The sequence below is a fragment of the Lethenteron reissneri genome, chromosome 67, assembly GCF_015708825.2.
Source record: "Lethenteron reissneri isolate LAM-NWPU_2019-01 chromosome 67, ASM1570882v1, whole genome shotgun sequence".
NCBI lineage: Eukaryota > Metazoa > Chordata > Hyperoartia > Petromyzontiformes > Petromyzontidae > Lethenteron > Lethenteron reissneri.
In genome coordinates, this window is record NC_083845.1 from 1,369,238 (window position 1) to 1,389,349 (window position 20,112).

General features: G+C 55.9%; 1 protein-coding gene across 9 annotated transcripts in view; it reads right to left on the minus strand.

The window, feature by feature from the left end:
- The window catches only part of LOC133360194 (uncharacterized), a 51,349-nt gene that overhangs the window by 21,127 nt on the left and 10,110 nt on the right, over positions 1-20,112 (minus strand). Inside the window, exon 1 of one of the 9 annotated variants that reach the window (XM_061578807.1) lies at positions 222-338. The exons of the other annotated variants lie outside the window; for them this stretch is intronic. The gene's annotated coding sequence lies outside the window, so the exon portion shown is untranslated. Of the gene's footprint in view, positions 1-221; positions 339-20,112 lie in introns of those variants that run through there. 9 annotated transcript variants of the gene reach the window in all.

A 20,112-nucleotide genomic window follows, 5' to 3' on the forward strand; every position in this document is an offset into this window, starting at 1 on the left:
GACAACTCATTTAGTAAATGTCATGTACAGAGCTGAATTGATGGAAACCCACGGTTAACTACACGGATGTGAAAGAGAAAGTGGGGGGGGGGGGGGCTTTTCTTCTTTCACAAAAAAACAACTAATCTATGCATTGACCGGGTCACGAACACGGCGCAGAACAGACAGCGGATCGAGCACGGCTGGTGATTATGCTAATGATGCTACAAATTACAACTCACCTCACACGAAGCTTTGCTCTCCCTTCATTATCAACGCCATGACCGGTCCCAAGCCCCCTAAGGGCAGTGGCTACATCTCTGTTCAACAACCGTGGCAGAGCGAGGAACCGACCAAATCCAATGCTCATCACGGTCACATTACATTTTGAATCGGCCAATAGGAAAGCGCGACTTTGAATGAGCCAATAGGAAAGAGTTCATGATTAAATCGAAAGTTGAGGAAGAGAAATGAAGAGCCGAATAAGGGTGGGTTGAGGTTGGGAGAAAGTGCTTTAAAATAGGGGGGTAGGGGGGGAATACAGGGTGGCCCAAAAGTCAGGACACACAGGGTTATTGTTATACAGGGTGGCCCAAAAGTCAGGACACATGGGGTTAATGTTATATAGGGTGGCCCAAGTCAGGACACATGGGGTTATTGTTATGTAAATGTAGTGGTGGTGTTGACGTGCGCCGACAGTGATGGATCACGGGGCGGCACGGGGCGCGGGGTTGGGCACGCGATGTGGGCGTGGTTTGGACGCGCGCGCCGGTGGTGAGGCGCGCTGACACGAGGTGCGAAAAGAGGATCGTAGCCAGCGCCCAGTGATTGGTCAAATGGGATGGGTGCTCTCAGCGACGTCCGCAGGAGGTGCTTAAACGGGGACGCACGAGAGCACTCGGGGTTGTTAACCAGTTGAAGATTGAAGACGGAGTGGAGGAGGTAGTGGCCCGAGACCCCTAGTCCCGCCGTCCTTGTCAGGACCGGGGCCCTGTGAGGCTCGGAGCCGAGACTGTGGGACCCGTGGTCCGACGCCCGTGTGGGTCGGGACGGTGGGACCCAGAGTCGAGACGGACACCCTGGCCGGGTGTGTTCCGAGAGGCTACGGGGCGTAAGAGCCCGTGTCGGTGTAGCCAGGAGAACTGGGTGGGTTAGGCTGGTGTTAGCCACCCATGTAACTAAGTGGGTGTTAGTCACCCGTGTAACTATAAGTTGGTGAAATAAAAGAGTGTGCTACCCGTGAAGTCGTCTCCCGCCGAGTAACTACTTTACAACTGGCGTCAGAAGCAAACCTGTCTTCAAGAAGAATGGACACAAGGAAGACTACCCGTACCCACGAGCGAGATCGGGAAGACGACGGCGTACCGGAGACACCAACCTCGGGAGGAGAGGACGAGGAGTTGCCGCCGATGCAGCATTTCGCGGCGATGGCCGATGCTCCGCTTGCCTCCGACACCAGCCTACAGGATGCACACTTCCGCCTGGCGGAGTTGCTGCTCGCCGCCGCTGCAATTTTGGCGGAAATCTCCGTTCCAGCGGGCGGAGGGACGGCTGCGGGGTTGGAGGAGGGAACGCGGCTGGAGGGATCCCGCCAGAAGGCGCTTCGCGCCAAAAGTTTTGAAGTTGGCGCCGTTTTTGAGGGTCCGCCACCAATTGGCGGGAAGCGCGGACACCACGTGGCCGAAGATCTCCACACAGCGCAGCCCGCGTCATCGGCGCGCGCCGGAGCTCTCCATTATGCGCCTGCAGACGAAGCTGACATTTTCTACAACCACAGCGGCGCGCGGGAAAATCGTTCCGACGACGACGACGACGACCGAGTCCTCCAGCAACGATTGCCCGCGCTGTCGGCGTTCAAGGCAGACGGGGGCGACTGGAGAGCCTTCCAACGAAGGTTCCTCGCACATCAAGAAATGTCGGGGTGGTCTAACACCACTGCTCTGCGCGCGCTGCCAGCGATGCTCGACGACGACGCGCTTGCAGCCTTCACGTCCGCCCCAAGGTCGTCCCGCTCAACGCTCCAGGCCGCGCTACACCTAATGGCTAAGGTGTTCGGGCCGCCCTCGACCTGTCGCCACCAATTCTACGATCGGCGAAAGGTGGTTGGAGAAACAACGCTCGCCTATCGCACGGCGCTGCTCGCCTTGGCGGACGCAGCTTTTCCCCGCATGGACAAGGAGGGGAAGGACGCCATGGTGACGGAGCAGCTGCTGGCGTTGGCTCACGACTTGGGAGTCCCCATCAATACGGCGGACGAAATGGACATCTGCTCCCTGGGGATTGCCACGAGTATTCACGCTTACGAAGTCCTCAAGCGAAAGCCGACGGTCATCTGCGCATCGGCGGGGAACGGGGCACCGGCCGCCACGGTCGCCGGGCCTCAGCCTGCTGCGCCTCGGGAGGAGGCCTTCACCGTATCGAGACCGGGGGAGTGGAGAACGGGAGGTCGTTCGCCCACACGTTCATCCCGCAAGCTGGAGCAACCGAAACCTACGACGTCCCTCGTCGTCTGCTACAACTGCGGCCTTCGGGGCCACGTCGCGTCCGGGTGCCGGGCCCCGCGTCAGCGCGCCACGGGACCACGGCCGGACGACGACCAGGGCCACAAGTCATCCCAGCTAAACCCGGCAAGTCGCGGCACCTCACACGTTCGGTCCACATACACGGCACGTTCGGGTCGCCGCTTGGCGGTGGGGGGACCGCGTATGGGCACCGGGGGTTCGGTTCGGCGAGAGGGGTCCGTACACGGCCCGAAAGCAGTCAAATGGTCCGAATTGGCCCACAGGATAGTGGCTGCGTCGGCCGGGTCGTCTGTGGTAACGGGGTTTATTGACGGGGTTGAGGTCCGGGTGCTTGTGGACACGGGTGCGTCGGCCACTATCATTTCGGACCTTATTTATAACATTCTTCCCGTCCAATGTCGACCCCTTCTGCCGGTGGACGTACCATTTTACGCGGCGAACGGGGGATCCTTGGGAATCATCGGCCAGATTCGGGCGACTATTTGTATTGGCGATATAAAATTGGCGGGTCCTATTTTTGTATCATCATCGCTGGCCGTTCCTTGTTTACTAGGAACGGACTTTCTGTCTAAAATGCCCATCAAAATTCTCATAGATCAGGCCTGCATTGAGCTTCCATCGGGACGGCGGGTTGCGTTTTTGACGAGTCCTACTAAGATACGCACGGTTTGTGCGACGGTGCAGGTGCTGGCAACTCAGACTGTATGGGTGCCCCCGGGATCGCAAATGTTGGTACCCCTTCGGTTGAGAAAACCCCTCGGGGTAGATGCGGGGGCACAGGGAGTTCTGTTGGGGCCGTCTAACAGAGCTAAAGGGGGCCTTGACTTAGCGGTGGCCCAGACCATGGTGAGGGGGGACAGTGAGCCGTTCGTTATGGTCCTGAATACGGGGTCGCGGCCGGCCGTGATTACGCAGGGAACGGTGCTGGCTCACGCTGCGCCGCTACCCGTCGAGGAACAGCTCGTTGCTCACGCGGATTCGAGTGCCGATACGCATCCTCAAAGTGAGGAGGGGACAGAGTGGTTGGACTCGTTGTGTGCCGGGTCTAGTAACTTGTCCAGTGTGCAGTTGGGAGCATTGAGGGGCTTGCTACTCGAGTTCGCTGACGTGTTTAGCAGGCACAAGTACGATATTGGCTGCACAGACCTGTTGCGCCACCACATAGCTACAGGGGACGCGGCCCCTATTCGACAGAATCCCTTCCGGCTCAGTCCAGCCGAGAAGGAGCATGTGCAGTCAGCGGTTAATGACATGTTGGCGGCCGACATCATTTCGCCCTCTTCCAGTCCGTGGGGTGCTCCTATCTTCCTGGTTAAAAAACAGGACGGGTCCTTGCGGTTCTGTGTCGATTTCCGCCGCCTAAACAAAATCTCAATGGCCGATGCGTATCCGCTCCCCAGGATGGATGAGTCGCTGGATGCCTTGGCGGGAGCACAGTTTTTTTCGACGCTCGATTTGCTTTCGGGATTTTGGCAATTGCCCCTCGATGACGAATCGAAACCAAAAACCGCTTTCCGGACACCGGGAGGCCTATTTGAATTCAACCGATTGCCCATGGGCTTACATTCCGCTCCCGCCACGTTCCAGAGGCTCATGGAATTGGTTTTATCAGGCCTCCAATGGGACACCTGTTTGATTTACCTCGATGATATCATCGTTTTCAGCCGGACTTTTGAGGAGCACCTCCAGCGACTGAGAGCGGTGTTCCTCAGGATGCGTTCCGCTAAGCTTAAATTTAAACCGTCTAAATGTTATCTGCTTCGGGAATCGGTCAGGTATTTGGGCCATATCGTTAGTCGTTCAGGGATCTCGACAGACCCTGCTAAGACGCACTGCGTCAGCTCATGGCCAACGCCAACCTCGGTCACTGAAGTCCGCAGCTTCATAGGATTCGCCTCCTATTACCGTCGTTTTGTCAAGCAGTTTGCCACCATAGCCAGGCCCCTGCACGCTTTGACGGCTAAAGGTGTGCGGTTTCACTGGGGGCCGGAAGAGGAGGCTGCGTTCTGCTCCCTTCGTGACGCCTTGGTGCAGGCTCCCCCCTTGTGTTACCCCGATTTCACGCAACCGTTTTTGCTCGACACGGATGCCAGTAACACGGGTATCGGGGGAGTGCTCTCACAGGTGGTCGGGGGGGTCGAACGGGTGGTCGCCTACGGTAGCAGGGTTCTGTCCCCCGCGGAACAACGCTACTGCGTGACACGTCGTGAATTGCTGGCGATTGTGTTTTTTATACAGCAATTCAGGCCGTATCTTTACGGCCGTCATTTTACGGTTCGTACGGACCATGCGGCTCTTCAATACGCCATGCGGGTGGCGCAGCCATCCGGCCAATTGTCCCGATGGTTGGAGGTCCTTCAGGACTACCAATTTACAACGATTTACCGTAAGGGATTGCGCCACTCGAATGCGGATGCCTTGTCGCGGTTGCCGCCGCGCACGGAATGCGCATGTCTGCTGGGATCGGCGCGGTGTAAAACCCCTGTCGCCGTCCCCGCGGAAGTTGTGCTCGCCGCCACTGGTACTGCGGGGGTCGACGCTCCCACGGGGAGGGACTCGCTGTTAGCGTTGCCTCTCATCGAGTGGGGCCGTCTCCAAATGGCCGACAGCTCCCTACTCACGCTACGTCGGAAGGTTGACGCTCCCGAGGGAGGGGAAACGCGGGTCGGTTCCTGGGTGTGCAGACAGGGCCTCTTGATGAAGTGGGACAACATGTCCCGGCGTCACGCGCTCGTTGTGCCGTTTGCTATGCGGGGTAGGGTCGTTCTGGCTGCTCATGAACGACTCATGCATCTGGGTTTTCACAAAACGCTCGCCCTAATCCAGCGAGACTATTATTGGCCGGGGATGGGCAACGACGTGGCGAACATTCTTAAGGGATGTGTAGGGTGCGCCCAAAGAAAACCGCCACCAATAGCGGCTAATCCACCGCTGCAATCCATTCAGGTCTCGCGCACAAACGAATTGGTTGCGTTAGATATCTTGGGGCCCTTTCCCGCTACACCTAGGGGAAATAAGTTCCTGCTGGTTGGTGTAGAGTACTTCACCCGCTGGCCCATGGCATGGCCACTCGCCAACCAGTCGGCTGCGGCAGTGGCGGACGCCTTTGTCCAAGGTTATGTTTTGGACAAGGGCGCCCCCGAACGCTTGCTGACGGACCAAGGGAAAAAATTTTCGAGCGTCTTGTTGCGCGAGGTGTGCGACCTGTTGGGTACAAAGAAAGACTGACGGAATGGTTGAACGTCTGAACAGGACGATTACGTCTATGCTGTGCCAACAGGTCTGCGACGATCAGGTGGATTGGGACTTACAGGTACCGGGGGTACTCGCTGCCTATCGAATGGCCCCTCATGCGGCGACGGGGTTTTCCCCATTTTTTCTTATGTATGGGCGGGAGGCCGATCCGGCCATGGACGTCCAACTGGGGATTTCCCAGCCACGTGCAAAATCTAAATTGGCAGACCACATCAAGTTTAATATCGCCAAATTGGCTGAAGCGCGAGAGGCTGCGAGATTGAATTCGCGGTCTCGGCAGATCGCGAACGAGAGATTGCATGGACGGAGGGTGCATACGCACGATTGGAAACCAGGCGATAAGGCCTGGCTGCATTGTCCACATGCACCGTTGGCTACGTCCCCCAAATTGTTGAGACCATGGAGGGGACCGGTGGAAATTGTGCGGGTTGCACGACCCCAGAGTATACAGATTAAATGGGAAAAACGCCGTTGGTACGTGCACCCCTCCCGACTGAAACCCTACGCGGCACCGCGTGACCCCGTTTTATGCCATAACGACCGAGCGTGTGATGTGACCGTCGACTCGGGGAGGGATGTGTCGCAGGCTGATCCTCACGTGTCTCCACCTGACCCACCGCCAGGTGTTACGGACCTGACGGCTGTTGACCGTCGGGAACCGGAACCCCGCGGCACGCACGGAGCCCCGATGCCTGGCCCATGCCTTCCTGAACTGCCGGCACCACCGGACGGTCAACCGAGTCTGGTGCCGTACGACGGACCGGCAAGGCGGACTCGGGCTAGGACACAACACTTTTCATGAAAAAAAAAAACATTTTTTCTAACCCGACCTCGCCGCCGTGTTCCCCTCTGCCGGGGTAATGTCCCGTTCAAGGGACGCTCGGAAAGAATGGGACGCTGCACGAGTCGGAAAGAAGAGAAAAAAAAAATATTTTTTTCTTTCTGCATACACATTTATTGTTGTCACTCGCCGGATTGTACATATTGTTCTTGCTGTTGTAGTGGCATTTGCTGATTTTTGCGGATGGCGGTGTTCGTGTTGTGTTGTGTTGTTATGTTGTTCTTGTGTTACGGGGCACACATGGGGGGGGAGGGGGTGTTGTATGTTTTTGTAGCAGCCGGGTCGGCTGCGAGCTATGTGGTAGGGGGTGATGTAGTGGTGGTGTTGACGTGCGCCGACAGTGATGGATCACGGGGCGGCACGGGGCGCGGGGTTGGGCACGCGATGTGGGTGTGGTTTGGACGCGCGCGCCGGTGGTGAGGCGCGCTGACACGAGGTGCGAAAAGAGGATCGTAGCCAGCGCCCAGTGATTGGTCAAATGGGATGGGTGCTCTCAGCGACGTCCGCAGGAGGTGCTTAAACGGGGACGCACGAGAGCACTCGGGGTTGTTAACCAGTTGAAGATTGAAGACGGAGTGGAGGAGGTAGTGGCCCGAGACCCCTAGTCCCGCCGTCCTTGTCAGGACCGGGGCCCTGTGAGGCTCGGAGCCGAGACTGTGGGACCCGTGGTCCGACGCCCGTGTGGGTCGGGACGGTGGGACCCAGAGTCGAGACGGACACCCTGGCCGGGTGTGTTCCGAGAGGCTACGGGGCGTAAGAGCCCGTGTCGGTGTAGCCAGGAGAACTGGGTGGGTTAGGCTGGTGTTAGCCACCCATGTAACTAAGTGGGTGTTAGTCACCCGTGTAACTATAAGTTGGTGAAATAAAAGAGTGTGCTACCCGTGAAGTCGTCTCCCGCCGAGTTACTACTTTACATAAAGACCGAAACACCACAGAAGAGTTACCTGACATGGTGTGTGTTGTATATATTTTCATTAAAACATTTATATTCAATAATAACAAATAATAAAGTAAAACAAAATGTGAACATTTATGCAAAATATGTTAAAATATGTAATTAAGTGTAATTAACAAAAATATGTGTTAAGTGTAATTAAGAATGTGTATGTAAAAAAATTATGATTAATGTGTGTTTCGATTTAAAGCTTTCGTGACTGCAGGGATTCATCTTCTTAGTTCTTTCGGTAAAGTCACGTAGAAGGGAAGTAATAAAATAATAAAAATAAAACATAATAAAATAAAATAATTCTCACGACGTTTCGGCTACAACGCAAGCAGCCGTCTTCAGGTGAAGAATGAGACAATGCCAAGCTAGGAACTTATATATAAGCTGCGTTGGAGGTGGAGGAAAGAGCGCCTTAACAAAAGAATGTGCATGTGAAGAGGAATTTAGCATATTCATGGAAAATGCGTAGGAGGTGGGCGGGGGGGTTTCAAAGTCATATTATGCCCATGCATTATGCAGGATCAACAGCACCAAGGGGGGGGGGGGGTGCAGGGATTAGCAGTAACAAAGGAAAGGAATGTTAATGATATGTAGCTGCAGTTACTCAACCACCACGTAGAAAACTAAAGTATAAACTACATAAAAAACTAAAGTATAAATAGCATAGCACCATCAGTATACTTACTATACTATACACTAAGCTGAGTTACTAACAGCAAGTAATACATTACAATTCTACGTCGTAAAAATTATATAATATGCTTCCATCTAAACTTTATTCTATTGCATCACACGAGCATATACCGTACTATATACTGCCAACATTGAATTATATACTGTATTGCTGTAAACCAACCTATATCTTATACATTTAATATAACACTATGTATTATTCTACCCACCCTAATGTGTGTCGAAATGGTTTATTACGTCCTTCCAATGATTGCTAAGCCAGAATCCATCTTCTCGGTTAAAATTGTCTCTGTGTTTGTATATGTGGATCGCCTCATGAACGAATCTCTCATGATAGCCAGATGGCTTGCAGAGAACCTCTGTCTTGGAGAAGTCAATATCATGTGAGCCCACTGAGTTGTAACAGTGATCTGCCACGGCTGAGGTGTTTGTCCTACCGTGTTTCAGGTCAGCTTTATGTTCACGGATGCGGTCCGAGACATGTCGTTTGGTTTCCCCAATGTAACTGCTACCACAGAGGCAACTTAGTTTGTAGACGCCAGGGTACTGTATGTCTGGAACCACATCTTTTACAGACGGTACCAGATCACGGATTTTATGTACTGTGTTGAATCGGACCTGGATCTTGTGTTTAATCAGGATTTTGGAGATCTTTTTTGTGACCCCAGCAATGTAGGGTAAGGTGATGGTCTTGAAAGGCTCCTCAACAGGATCCTTCTTGATGGTTGGAGTGATGGCTTTGCGGATTGTGTAGTCGGAGTAACCATTAACCTTAAGAGCTTGGCGTACGTGTTTGAGTTCACTGGCAATGTGTTCATGGTCGGAGATGCATTGGGCTCTATCATAGAGCCCAATGCATCTCCGACCATGAACACATTGCCAGTGAACTCAAACACGTACGCCAAGCTCTTAAGGTTAATGGTTACTCCGACTACACAATCCGCAAAGCCATCACTCCAACCATCAAGAAGGATCCTGTTGAGGAGCCTTTCAAGACCATCACCTTACCCTACATTGCTGGGGTCACAAAAAAAAAAAAAAAAGATCTCCAAAATCCTGATTAAACACAAGATCCAGGTCCGATTCAACACAGTACATAAAATCCGTGATCTGGTACCGTCTGTAAAAGATGTGGTTCCAGACATACAGTACCCTGGCGTCTACAAACTAAGTTGCCTCTGTGGTAGCAGTTACATTGGGGAAACCAAACGACATGTCTCGGACCGCATCCGTGAACATAAAGCTGACCTGAAACACGGTAGGACAAACACCTCAGCCGTGGCAGATCACTGTTACAACTCAGTGGGCTCACATGATATTGACTTCTCCAAGACAGAGGTTCTCTGCAAGCCATCTGGCTATCATGAGAGATTCGTTCATGAGGCGATCCACATATACAAACACAGAGACAATTTTAACCGAGAAGATGGATTCTGGCTTAGCAATCATTGGAAGGACGTAATAAACCATTTCGACACACATTAGGGTGGGTAGAATAATACATAGTGTTATATTAAATGTATAAGATATAGGTTGGTTTACAGCAATACAGTATATAATTCAATGTTGGCAGTATATAGTACGGTATATGCTCGTGTGATGCAATAGAATAAAGTTTAGATGGAAGCATATTATATAATTTTTACGACGTAGAATTGTAATGTATTACTTGCTGTTAGTAACTCAGCTTAGTGTATAGTATAGTAAGTATACTGATGGTGCTATGCTATTTATACTTTAGTTTTTTATGTAGTTTATACTTTAGTTTTCTACGTGGTGGTTGAGTAACTGCAGCTACATATCATTAACATTCCTTTCCTTTGTTACTGCTAATCCCTGCACCCCCCCCCCCTTGGTGCTGTTGATCCTGCATAATGCATGGGCATAATATGACTTTGAAACCCCCCCGCCCACCTCCTACGCATTTTCCATGAATATGCTAAATTCCTCTTCACATGCACATTCTTTTGTTAAGGCGCTCTTTCCTCCACCTCCAACGCAGCTTATATATAAGTTCCTAGCTTGGCATTGTCTCATTCTTCACCTGAAGACGGCTGCTTGCGTTGTAGCCGAAACGTCGTGAGAATTATTTTATTTTATTATGTTTTATTTTTATTATTTTATTACTTCCCTTCTACGTGACTTTACCGAAAGAACTAAGAAGATTAATGTGTGTGTTTGTGATTTTGTGTGTGTTATCTCGTGAGCTCCTCCGGCAGGCAAGGCTGCGTTGGCTGGGTCATGTAGCCCGCATGCCCAGCCACCGCATGCCTAAACAGCTTTTGTTCGGCCGGATCAAGGGGGCAAAACGGGTGTGCACGGGCTAGAAAAGAGATGGAGTGATGTGGTACAGGAGGACGTGGAGCTGAGTGGACTTGCCGATGACTGGTACCAGCGGTGTCAAGATCGGCCTCTGTGGAGGAGGCTCGTGAAGGACGCTACTGGGCAGTTGGAGACAGTCGCCCTCCAACAACAACGGAGGACGGAGGAGCGACGCTCACAACAACGAGCGGAGCGCCAGGTGACTAAAGCAGAGCAAGTTGGCACAGTAGGGGGCACAGGTGGTGCATCAGCCAGTTATCTCGGTCATCTCCGTCGACTGACTGAGATGATCGAGATGACTGGCTGATGCACCACCCGTGGCACCTGGGTCTGCCCCGTGACCTCCTGCCAGCGGGCGTTCGACACTTCACGTGGCCTCAAGGTGCACATGGCCTGGCACAAGCGTCGGGTGACGTCACCGCCACTTCGTGGCGAATGGCGGTTGTTGTTGTTATCTCATTGTCTAGGAGTAAAAATCACCAATCGTAACAATATCAATGATTCTCGCTTCAACATTTATGATTCTCGCTTTAACAATTATGTGTGTAATTATGTCAAGTCTCGGGATTCAGATCTCACCGCAGGATACAGTTCGTCATTACAATGATGTACGAATTTAGAAAAGACGCATTCGGATATCTGTTTTTAATCGAAGAAACTTTAATCTCACTTACTCTAAACATCCAACAACTCTCATCATCAGAATTCAAACAACAGTGTGATGCCGCCGTCATGAAGCCGTTCGGCAGGCGCCCAAATCCCCGACCTCGCCACCACCAAGCAACGAAGCCAACCCCGCGTCCCCCTCACCTCACCTCACACGAACACACCCGCACGCATTTCCCCCCCCCCCCCCATAGAGCTCCGAGGGGAGGTCACCTGGCCGACCGGTTTTTATCCGATAAACCCTTATCGGGGTTAACTCTCATGGTTTCCGGCGATCAGGGAATTGGACGACCTCCCCCGTGCTACGTTGCGCCGCGGCGCTGCGACCAGCCTTAATATGGTGTCGTCGCGGCATGGGGCATTCGGCCACCGCGGTTGAGGCGCATTTCCCCCCACACACACCCCCACGGGTCGACGGGGCAAGCAGGGGAGGGACGGGACAGCATGAATAGCGGGACCGCAGGAGCTGTTGCGCATAGTCATGGAGGGTTGGGATAATTACGCTTGAGCGCGCAGGCCCCATTGTTAGGAAGGGTAAGGGATTAATTAGGATGTACGCCGCCAACGCCGCTCACTGATTAGCAGATCAAAAGCGCCCGGAACCGCCGTGCGGGGGCTCGAGGTGCACGAGCCCATTGTTCAGCGCAGCATCCCCTTTGAGGTAGGGAGGATAAATAGAGGGGCGTAGAGGGGAAATCGCTCTCTTCTCTCCAGGCCAGCGGACCAGCAGCAGCTCCAGCCAGCGACCCGGACGTCCGTGAGACGCATCGAGGTACGTTGTTAGCGCAGGGAGCAGCGAACCTCCGCGGGCGCCAAACAGTGAGTGGGGAGGTGAAGTAGGATAATAGCCGATAAATAGGGAATAGGTGCCGGTTTAGTGGAATAGGCCAGCCTCGTCGACTCACTGATTCAACATTAGTTACCAGGTAATAAATCATTAATAGCGAAGCATGGTCTCGCGTGATCTTGTCGTGCAGTGTGAGCGTGTGGGAACGCGTGTGGTACTGTGTGTGCGTAAGCTCGCGGCGTGCGTAATCGGCGTACCCCAGGTGCGCGATCATAACGTGAGCGGCCAGCAGGCGGCGAGCGCTGCGCAGAGCGGCGCAAGAGTGGGTATCGCGTGTGGAGCTGTATGCGTGTGTGCGCGCACGTTCACTACGTGTATAATACAGGTGCGCGATCCTAACGTGAGTGGTCTGTATTGAGTGAGTGCCGCGCAGAGCTGTGTGTGGGTGTGCGCGTACGTAATTAACCATGCCTATTACGCGGACCCGCGGGGGAGGGGAATCCTCGAGCGACGGCTCTCACCCCATGGGTGAAGAACCCAACAGCGGTTCGCCTAGTAGCGAGGGGGCGAGTAATGAGGTTAATAATGAGGTTAACCCGGCCGTTAGCGGTACAGAGGGAGGGATCTCGGGGGCCAGCGACCCTCACAAATTGGTGTCAGAAGCGGTACGGACCCCCGCGTTACCTCACGCTAAAATAAGACTAATATTTACCGGCCGGGGGGCCCCTTCGTGGAAGGCATTCGCCCGCACTCTCTTAGGGGCCAAGGAAATTAATGGATGGACGGACGCGCAGGCAGTACGTCAACTTAATATGAATCTTGATGGGCGGGCAGCCGATTTTGTAGAAGCGTTACCCGCGAGCGCACAGACACAGCTAGAGGAGCTGATGCGCCGACTCGATCAGCGTTTTGGCACGCATGACGAGGAGGAAGCAAAATCGGCCTTAGATGCGCGCCGTCGCCAACCTGGCGAAGATCTACGTGATTACGCCGAGGATGTGCGCGAGTTAACAAAGATCGCACGCCCGGGGTACGCAACTGATGTTATTGAGGAACTGGCCGCCGAGAAAATCCAGCGGTACCTGTCTCGCACGGCGTGGTGGCAGCCAGACATGAGCTGCCCACGTCTTCCCTTTAACGCCCTTGTCGAGCGCGCACGTAAGTGTGAAAGAATTCACAGCGAACGCGCGCAGCTCCGGGGGCTGGGACGAGAGCGCGCCATTGCGAGCCTGCTCTCGGAAGACGAGGAGGAGGAACAGGAGCTCGCGAGGACGGTAAGGGGCCGGGAAAGAGAGCCACAGAGACCCAGCGAGACGACCCCGGGGTGGGTAGCCGGGTTACAGACCGGCATTGGAGATATTGCTGGCCGGGTAGACCGAATGGACGGTAAGGTAACCCACGTAGGTGAGAGGGTAACCCAGGTACGCGAGGAAACGAATAAAAATATGACCAAACTGCAATCCTCCATTGAGACCATCCGATCCGAAATGGGGGACCTACGCGCCACGGTAGGGGGGTTATCTGGAAGGGTAGCCCGACTAGAGGCGGAGGGTGGACAGCGGCGTAATGGGGGGGGAGGGAGTGGGCAGGGGGCCCACTACGGAGCCGCCCCCCCTCCTCGGGCATGTTATATGTGCGATCGCCGAGGGCATTTAGTGAGAGACTGTCCTGAAATCACCCGAGCGAGGCAGATGCGGGGGTTAAACTCCAACGCCCCCTAGAAAGCGGACCAACTAGGGGTGCAATCGACGCGGTCCCGATACAAATAGACGATAATGAGAATAATGGCGAGCGAGTGATCTCCACACAGGTTCCAGCAACAACGCCCACGGAAACGGTGACTCCTGGCGACTGGCTACGGGAGCTGGTGGCGGGGATCACGGGAGCCACGTCGCTGGTGGAAGGGGAGGTTAACGGAGTGCGTACCCGAATCCTGTTGGACACGGGGGCGGTGGCCTCGCTCGTGAGCGCAGCGCACTGCAGCGCGATCGGGGTCGACGTGCGTCACCTGCAGGCCCCGGACCGCGCGCTGCACACTGCGAGCGGAGCCGGAATGGGGCTGCTGGGGAGAGCCACCCTAGAGGTCCGCATAGGCAGCCAGGTGTGCACGCAGGAGTTCTACGTGTCGAGTGCGTTGTGTCACGAGTGTATCGCAGGCACCGACCTCCTAGAACGGTTGGGACTCAACGTGCAACCCCGCCAGCGATGCGCCACCATGGAGAGCAACGGCGAGCGCATACCGTTCCTGGGACGAGAACCAACGCGCCTCCGCTTTGCACCTGTGGCCGCTATCCTGGCGACGGCAGTCACCATCGGCCCGCTCACCGAGATGCTGGTGCCGGTGGCAACATCCCCCACCGACCCCGCGCTCCGACCATCAGGGGAGGTAATGCTAACTCCTCACCCGGAGTTGGCAAAACGGTATGGGGTTGTGGGATCCGCCACGTTGGTAAACGCAGATGGGGACCGATTGTTTATGCGGATGTTTAACCCCCACAATACCCCAGCGATTCTGCGACGGCGCACCCCGATAGCCACAGTACACCCCCTGCACGCACGCCACTCTAACGACTCGGTGTTCGCACTCTGGGCTGAGGACCCCGGTCGTCCTGAGGGTGAGCAGGACCTGGCCTGGCGAGTCGGCCCGACTCCCCGAGCCGAGGTCGTTCCCCTGCTCGACGCGTTACATGTACCATGGGCGGACTTACCTAAGGGAGAGGCCGATCGGCTGCGCGAGTTACTGCGAGAGTATGCCGACGTGTTCAGCGGCTGATGGAGTTGGTGATGCGGGGCTTGCAATGGGAACAGTGCCTGATTTACTTGGACGATGTGATAGTGTTCAGTAGATCTTTGTCTGAGCATTGGTCCAGGCTTCGAGAGGTGTTCCAGCGACTGCGAGCGGCTCATCTCAAGCTCAAGCCACGTAAGTGTTACATCGCACAACGCGAGGTGGGGTACCTCGGGCATCGCGTCAGCGAGGCAGGCGTGCGCACCGATCCGGAGAAGGTACGCGCCGTAGTGGAGTGGCCACGGCCAAGGAATCTGACGGAGATCAGATCATTTTTGGGGCTCGCCACCTATTATCGTCGATTTGTAAAGGGATTCAGCGAGATTGCACGCCCCCTCACCCAACTCACCTCCCCTAAGCACCCCTATCAGTGGACGGGGGCCTGCCAGACGGCCTTCACCACTCTCAAAGACCACCTCACCCACGCCCCCACCCTCGCTTTCCCCGATTTTACCACCGATTTTATTTTGGACACCGACGCCTGCAGCAGCAGGCTGGGCGCGGTGTTGTCACAGGTACAGGATGGGACGGAACGAGTCATCGCGTACGCCAGCCGGACCTTGAGTGGGGCCGAGCTGAACTATTGCGTGACCCGCCAAGAGTTGTACGCTGTGATTTTCGCATGTAAACAGTTCCGGCCGTATTTGTACGGCCGGAGATGTCGCGTACGCACTGACCATTATGCTCTTCAGTTCCTTCTTACATTCAAGGAGCCGCGGGGGCAGATGGCCCGTTGGTTGGCGCAGTTGCAGGAGTACAACCTGCAAATCGAGTATCGGGCTGGCCGGACGCATGCAAACGCGGACGCCTTGTCGAGGCGGCCCACGGTGTACGCCGAGACAAGGGCGGAGGAGGCCTGCCCGTGTTTCACGGGGGGACGCTGCCGGCAGGCAACGGACCCCCGAGAGGCCGCGGCCACTGACCCCCCCCCCCAGCGAGAGAGAGTGCTGTGTGCGCCACAGAGACCCTCACAGGTGGCACCGAGGATCCCGTCGACCGCCCGGCAAGCGCGGGACCCGCGGCCCGGGACCCGATCGGACGGATCCAAGAGGACGTCGGCTGCGCCTTCCCGGGCCTAAACGACGAGCAGCTGAGACAGACCCAGCAGCGAGATCCGGATCTGGCGGCAGTGGAGGCGGCACTGCGGGAGGAAAAGAGCGCCCTACCAGGACCCTGGAGCGGTTTGTATGCCCGGTTGTGTGTGCAGAACGGAGTGGTACGGGAGTTAACCGAGGCCGGCCAGCCGGGGTGCATCTGTGTTCCTGCCCAGGTGCGACCCCAGCTGCTACGGCTGGTGCATGACCACCCACTCAGGGGCCACGATGGGGAACGACGCACTCGAGAGACCCTGCGTCGCCAGTATCTCTGGCCCAAATTGGCGCAAGACGTGGCGGCCTGGGTACAGGGCTGCCGCGCCTGCCAGCAGTGCGGGCCGAAACCGGCACGATACCAGGTACCCCTAAGGCCGTTCCGCGTCAGCCGCACGAATCAGCTGGTCGGGATCGATCTACAGGGGCCATTCCCACGATCCCATCGAGGCAACCGGTATATTCTAGTCGCAGTAGAGTATTTCACCCGCTACCCCGTGGCAGTGGCCATCCCTGATAAAACGGCCTTGGTGATGGCCCGGGCATTCGTGGAACATTACGTACTCAAGCACGGGATCCCAGAACGAGTCCTCACCGACCAGGGTAGCGAGTTCGAGGCCGAGCTGTTCCAGGCACTGTGCCGAGAATTCGGAATCCAGAAGGACCGAACCACAGCGTACCACCCCCAAGCGAACGGTATGGTAGAACGCATGAATCAGACCCTAGCGGGGAAACTCAAACGTATGGCGGCTGCAAATCAACGGGATTGGGACGAACACCTCCCCTACGCCCTTTTCGCCTATGCCACCACCGTACACACGTCGACGGGACAAACCCCGTTTTTAATGATGTTCGGCCGTGAGTCTCGTTTACCCGCAGATCTGCTATTCGGCGTCCCTTCCCCCCAGCCGGAGGAGGGAAGCCGCCCCGTGGAACACCTGTTGGAGACCCTGCGAGAAGCCCGAGGCCGAGCATACCCGCAAGGGGAAGCCGTGCATCGGCGACAAGAACAGGGCACCCGGCCCCGCATGGAACCCCCCTTATTCCTGACAGGCGCTAAGGTGTGGCTACACACTCCTCGCGTCGGGGCCGGGCAGGTGGGGAAACTGACGACCTACTGGCGGGGACCCTGGACCGTGGTGCGGCAGATATCCCCCTGGACGGTATTAATTTATGGCGGGGAGAGGGGTCGAGAGACGGTGGTCAATGTCCGCCGCTTAAAACCGTGGAAAGCGGCCCCGGCGAGAGAGAACCCCGTCACCCGAAGGCCCCGAAATCCCGGAGTACCCGCACCCCTCGTGTTGGGGGGCCTCGCACACTACATGGGCCCCGCCGGGCCCCCGAGACGCCCCGATCCAGTCCGGAGACGGCGCGGACGACGGGCCCTAGACCCTTCCGCTGTTGAGTTTGTGCCCCAGCCCACAGGTGCCGGAGGACGGGGAGAGCCGCTGGAGTGGAGGAGGAGGAGGCCGCAGGAGCTGCAGAGGACGGAACCACCCGCCCCGAGGCCAGCCACCAGGTCCGGACGGATCCCCCGGACCCCGCAGCGTTTCCTCGTGGGCGCGGCCCAAGCGAGGTGCTCCAGTCAACCCGGGACGGGGACTGGCACCTCGGGTGGCTATGTGATGTCGCCGCCATGAAGCCGTTCGGCAGGCGCCCAAATCCCCGACCTTGCCACCACCAAGCAACGGAGCCAACCCCGCGTCCCCCTCACCTCACCTCACACGAACACACCCGCACGCATTTCCCCCCCCCCCCATAGAGCTCCGAGGGGAGGTCACTTGGCCGACCGGTTTTTATCCGAGAAACCCTTATCGGGGTTAACTCTCACGGTTTCCGGCGATCAGGGAATTGGACGACCTCCCCCGTGCTACGTTGCGCCGCGGCGCTGCGACCAGCCTTAATATTGTGTGGTCGCGGCATGGGGCATTCGGCCACCGCGGTTGAGGCGCATTTCCCCCCACACACACCCCCACGGGTCGACGGGGCAAGCAGGGGAGGGACGGGACAGCATGAATAGCGGGACCGCAGGAGCTGTTGCGCATAGTCATGGAGGGTTGGGATAATTACGCTTGAGCGCGCAGGCCCCATTGTTAGGAAGGGTAAGGGATTAATTAGGATGTACGCCGCCAACGCCGCTCACTGATTAGCAGATCAAAAGCGCCCGGAACCGCCGTGCGGGGGCTCGAGGTGCACGAGCCCATTGTTCAGCGCAGCATCCCCTTTGAGGTAGGGAGGATAAATAGAGGGGCGCAGAGGGGAAATCGCTGTCTTCTCTCCAGGCCAGCGGACCAGCAGCAGCTCCAGCCAGCGACCCGGACGTCCGTGAGACGCATCGAGGTACGTTGTTAGCGCAGGGAGCAGCGAACCTCCGCGGGCGCCAAACAGTGAGTGGGGAGGTGAAGTAGGATAATAGCCGATAAATAGGGAATAGGTGCCGGTTTAGTGGAATAGGCCAGCCTCGTCGACTAACTGATTCAACATTAGTTACCAGGTAATAAATCATTAATAGCGAAGCGTGGTCTCGCGTGATCTTGTCGTGCAGTGTGAGCGTGTGGGAACGCGTGTGGTACTGTGTGTGCGTAAGCTCGCGGCGTGCGTAATCGGCGTACCCCAGGTGCGCGATCATAACGTGAGCGGCCAGCAGGCGGCGAGCGCTGCGCAGAGCGGCGCAAGAGTGGGTATCGCGTGTGGAGCTGTATTCGTGTGTGTGCGCACGTTCACTACGTGTATAATACAGGTGCGCGATCCTAACGTGAGTGGTCTGTATTGAGTGAGTGCCGCGCAGAGCTGTGTGTGGGTGTGCGCGTACGTAATTAACCATGCCTATTACGCGGACCCGCGGGAGAGGGGAATCCTCGAGCGACGGCTCTCACCCCATGGGTGAAGAACCCAACAACGGTTCGCCTAGTAGCGAGGGGGCGAGTAATGAGGTTAATAATGAGGTTAACCCGGCCGTTAGCGGTACAGAGGGAGGGATCTCGGGGGCCAGCGACCCTCACAAGTGGTCATGTAAATATACGTACTCATCAATCCGTACTGGATGATCATAAAAGCATCAATGGTCAAATCTCACGATCACGTGGTTAAACCAGGACAAGAGGCAACACCTCAAAATGGCAATATTCGCACAGAATGCGTTCTCATCAAATGCGAATCAAATTGTTATAAAACGTCAATGATCTCATGGTAACATGGTAACAGTTACATGCTAATTTCTCACATTAACATAACTAGCCCCGGCCACTTCTTTATGACCCTTGGGCTACACCCATTTCAAACCTTTCAAAACAGTCTGCCTCAGCAGCAGACCATGCTTTCCCACCTGATGATGGACGCTTGTGTTGCGCCCGAAACGTCGTGATTTATTTTATTGACTTTACCGAAAGAACCAGAGTATGGATTCCTGCAGTTGCGAAAGCTTCAAATCAAGATTGTAAAGTGAATGTTTCTCCTTCTTTATGAACAATACCTCAAGTTCCACAACGACAGGCTTCGTCCACAGCTATAGTGCACTCGTGGCCCTGCTGCTCGCCGCCCCTTCGCACCGTTGTCTGTGCATCGTGCTCGGGGCTCCACGCTGGATGGTGCTCGGGGCTCCCGAGTCGGCGCGCTCGTGGTCAGCCGCTAGCTGCTGCGCTGCACGGCTTGCAGGTGATCTGCGCTGCACGGCCTGCAGATGATCTGCGCTGCACGGCTTGCAGGTGATCTGCGCTGCACGGCTTGCAGGTGATCTGCGCTGCACGGCTTGCAGGTGATCTGCGCTGCACAGCCTGCAGGTGATCTGCGCTGCACAGCTTGCAGGTGATCTGCGCTGCACAGCTTGCAGGTGATCTGCGCTGCACGGCTTGCAGGTGATCTGCGCTGCACGGCTTGCAGGTGATCTGCGCTGCACGGCCTGCAGGTGATCTGCACGCCAGGCTCGATCTGCAGTTGGAGTGCTCTGTGGCCACGTTGCTCCTCATTCCTTGTCAGCCGCTGCCTGCTTCACGCGAACACTCTTGGTACCCCCCTCCCTCCCTCGGGAGGTCTCCCGCTGTGCGCTGTTGTCTCGTGTTTCCTCGCTCACTCTCCAAAACTCTCCAGACTCATAGAACATCAGTCACTTGGACAACAGAGATTTCCCAGCCTACAGCGTAGACAACATTTCACGCACACGACATTGGTGTATAGCTCAAATCTCCATTTAACTTCTCACACGTCTTAGCTGATCACAGTATTATAT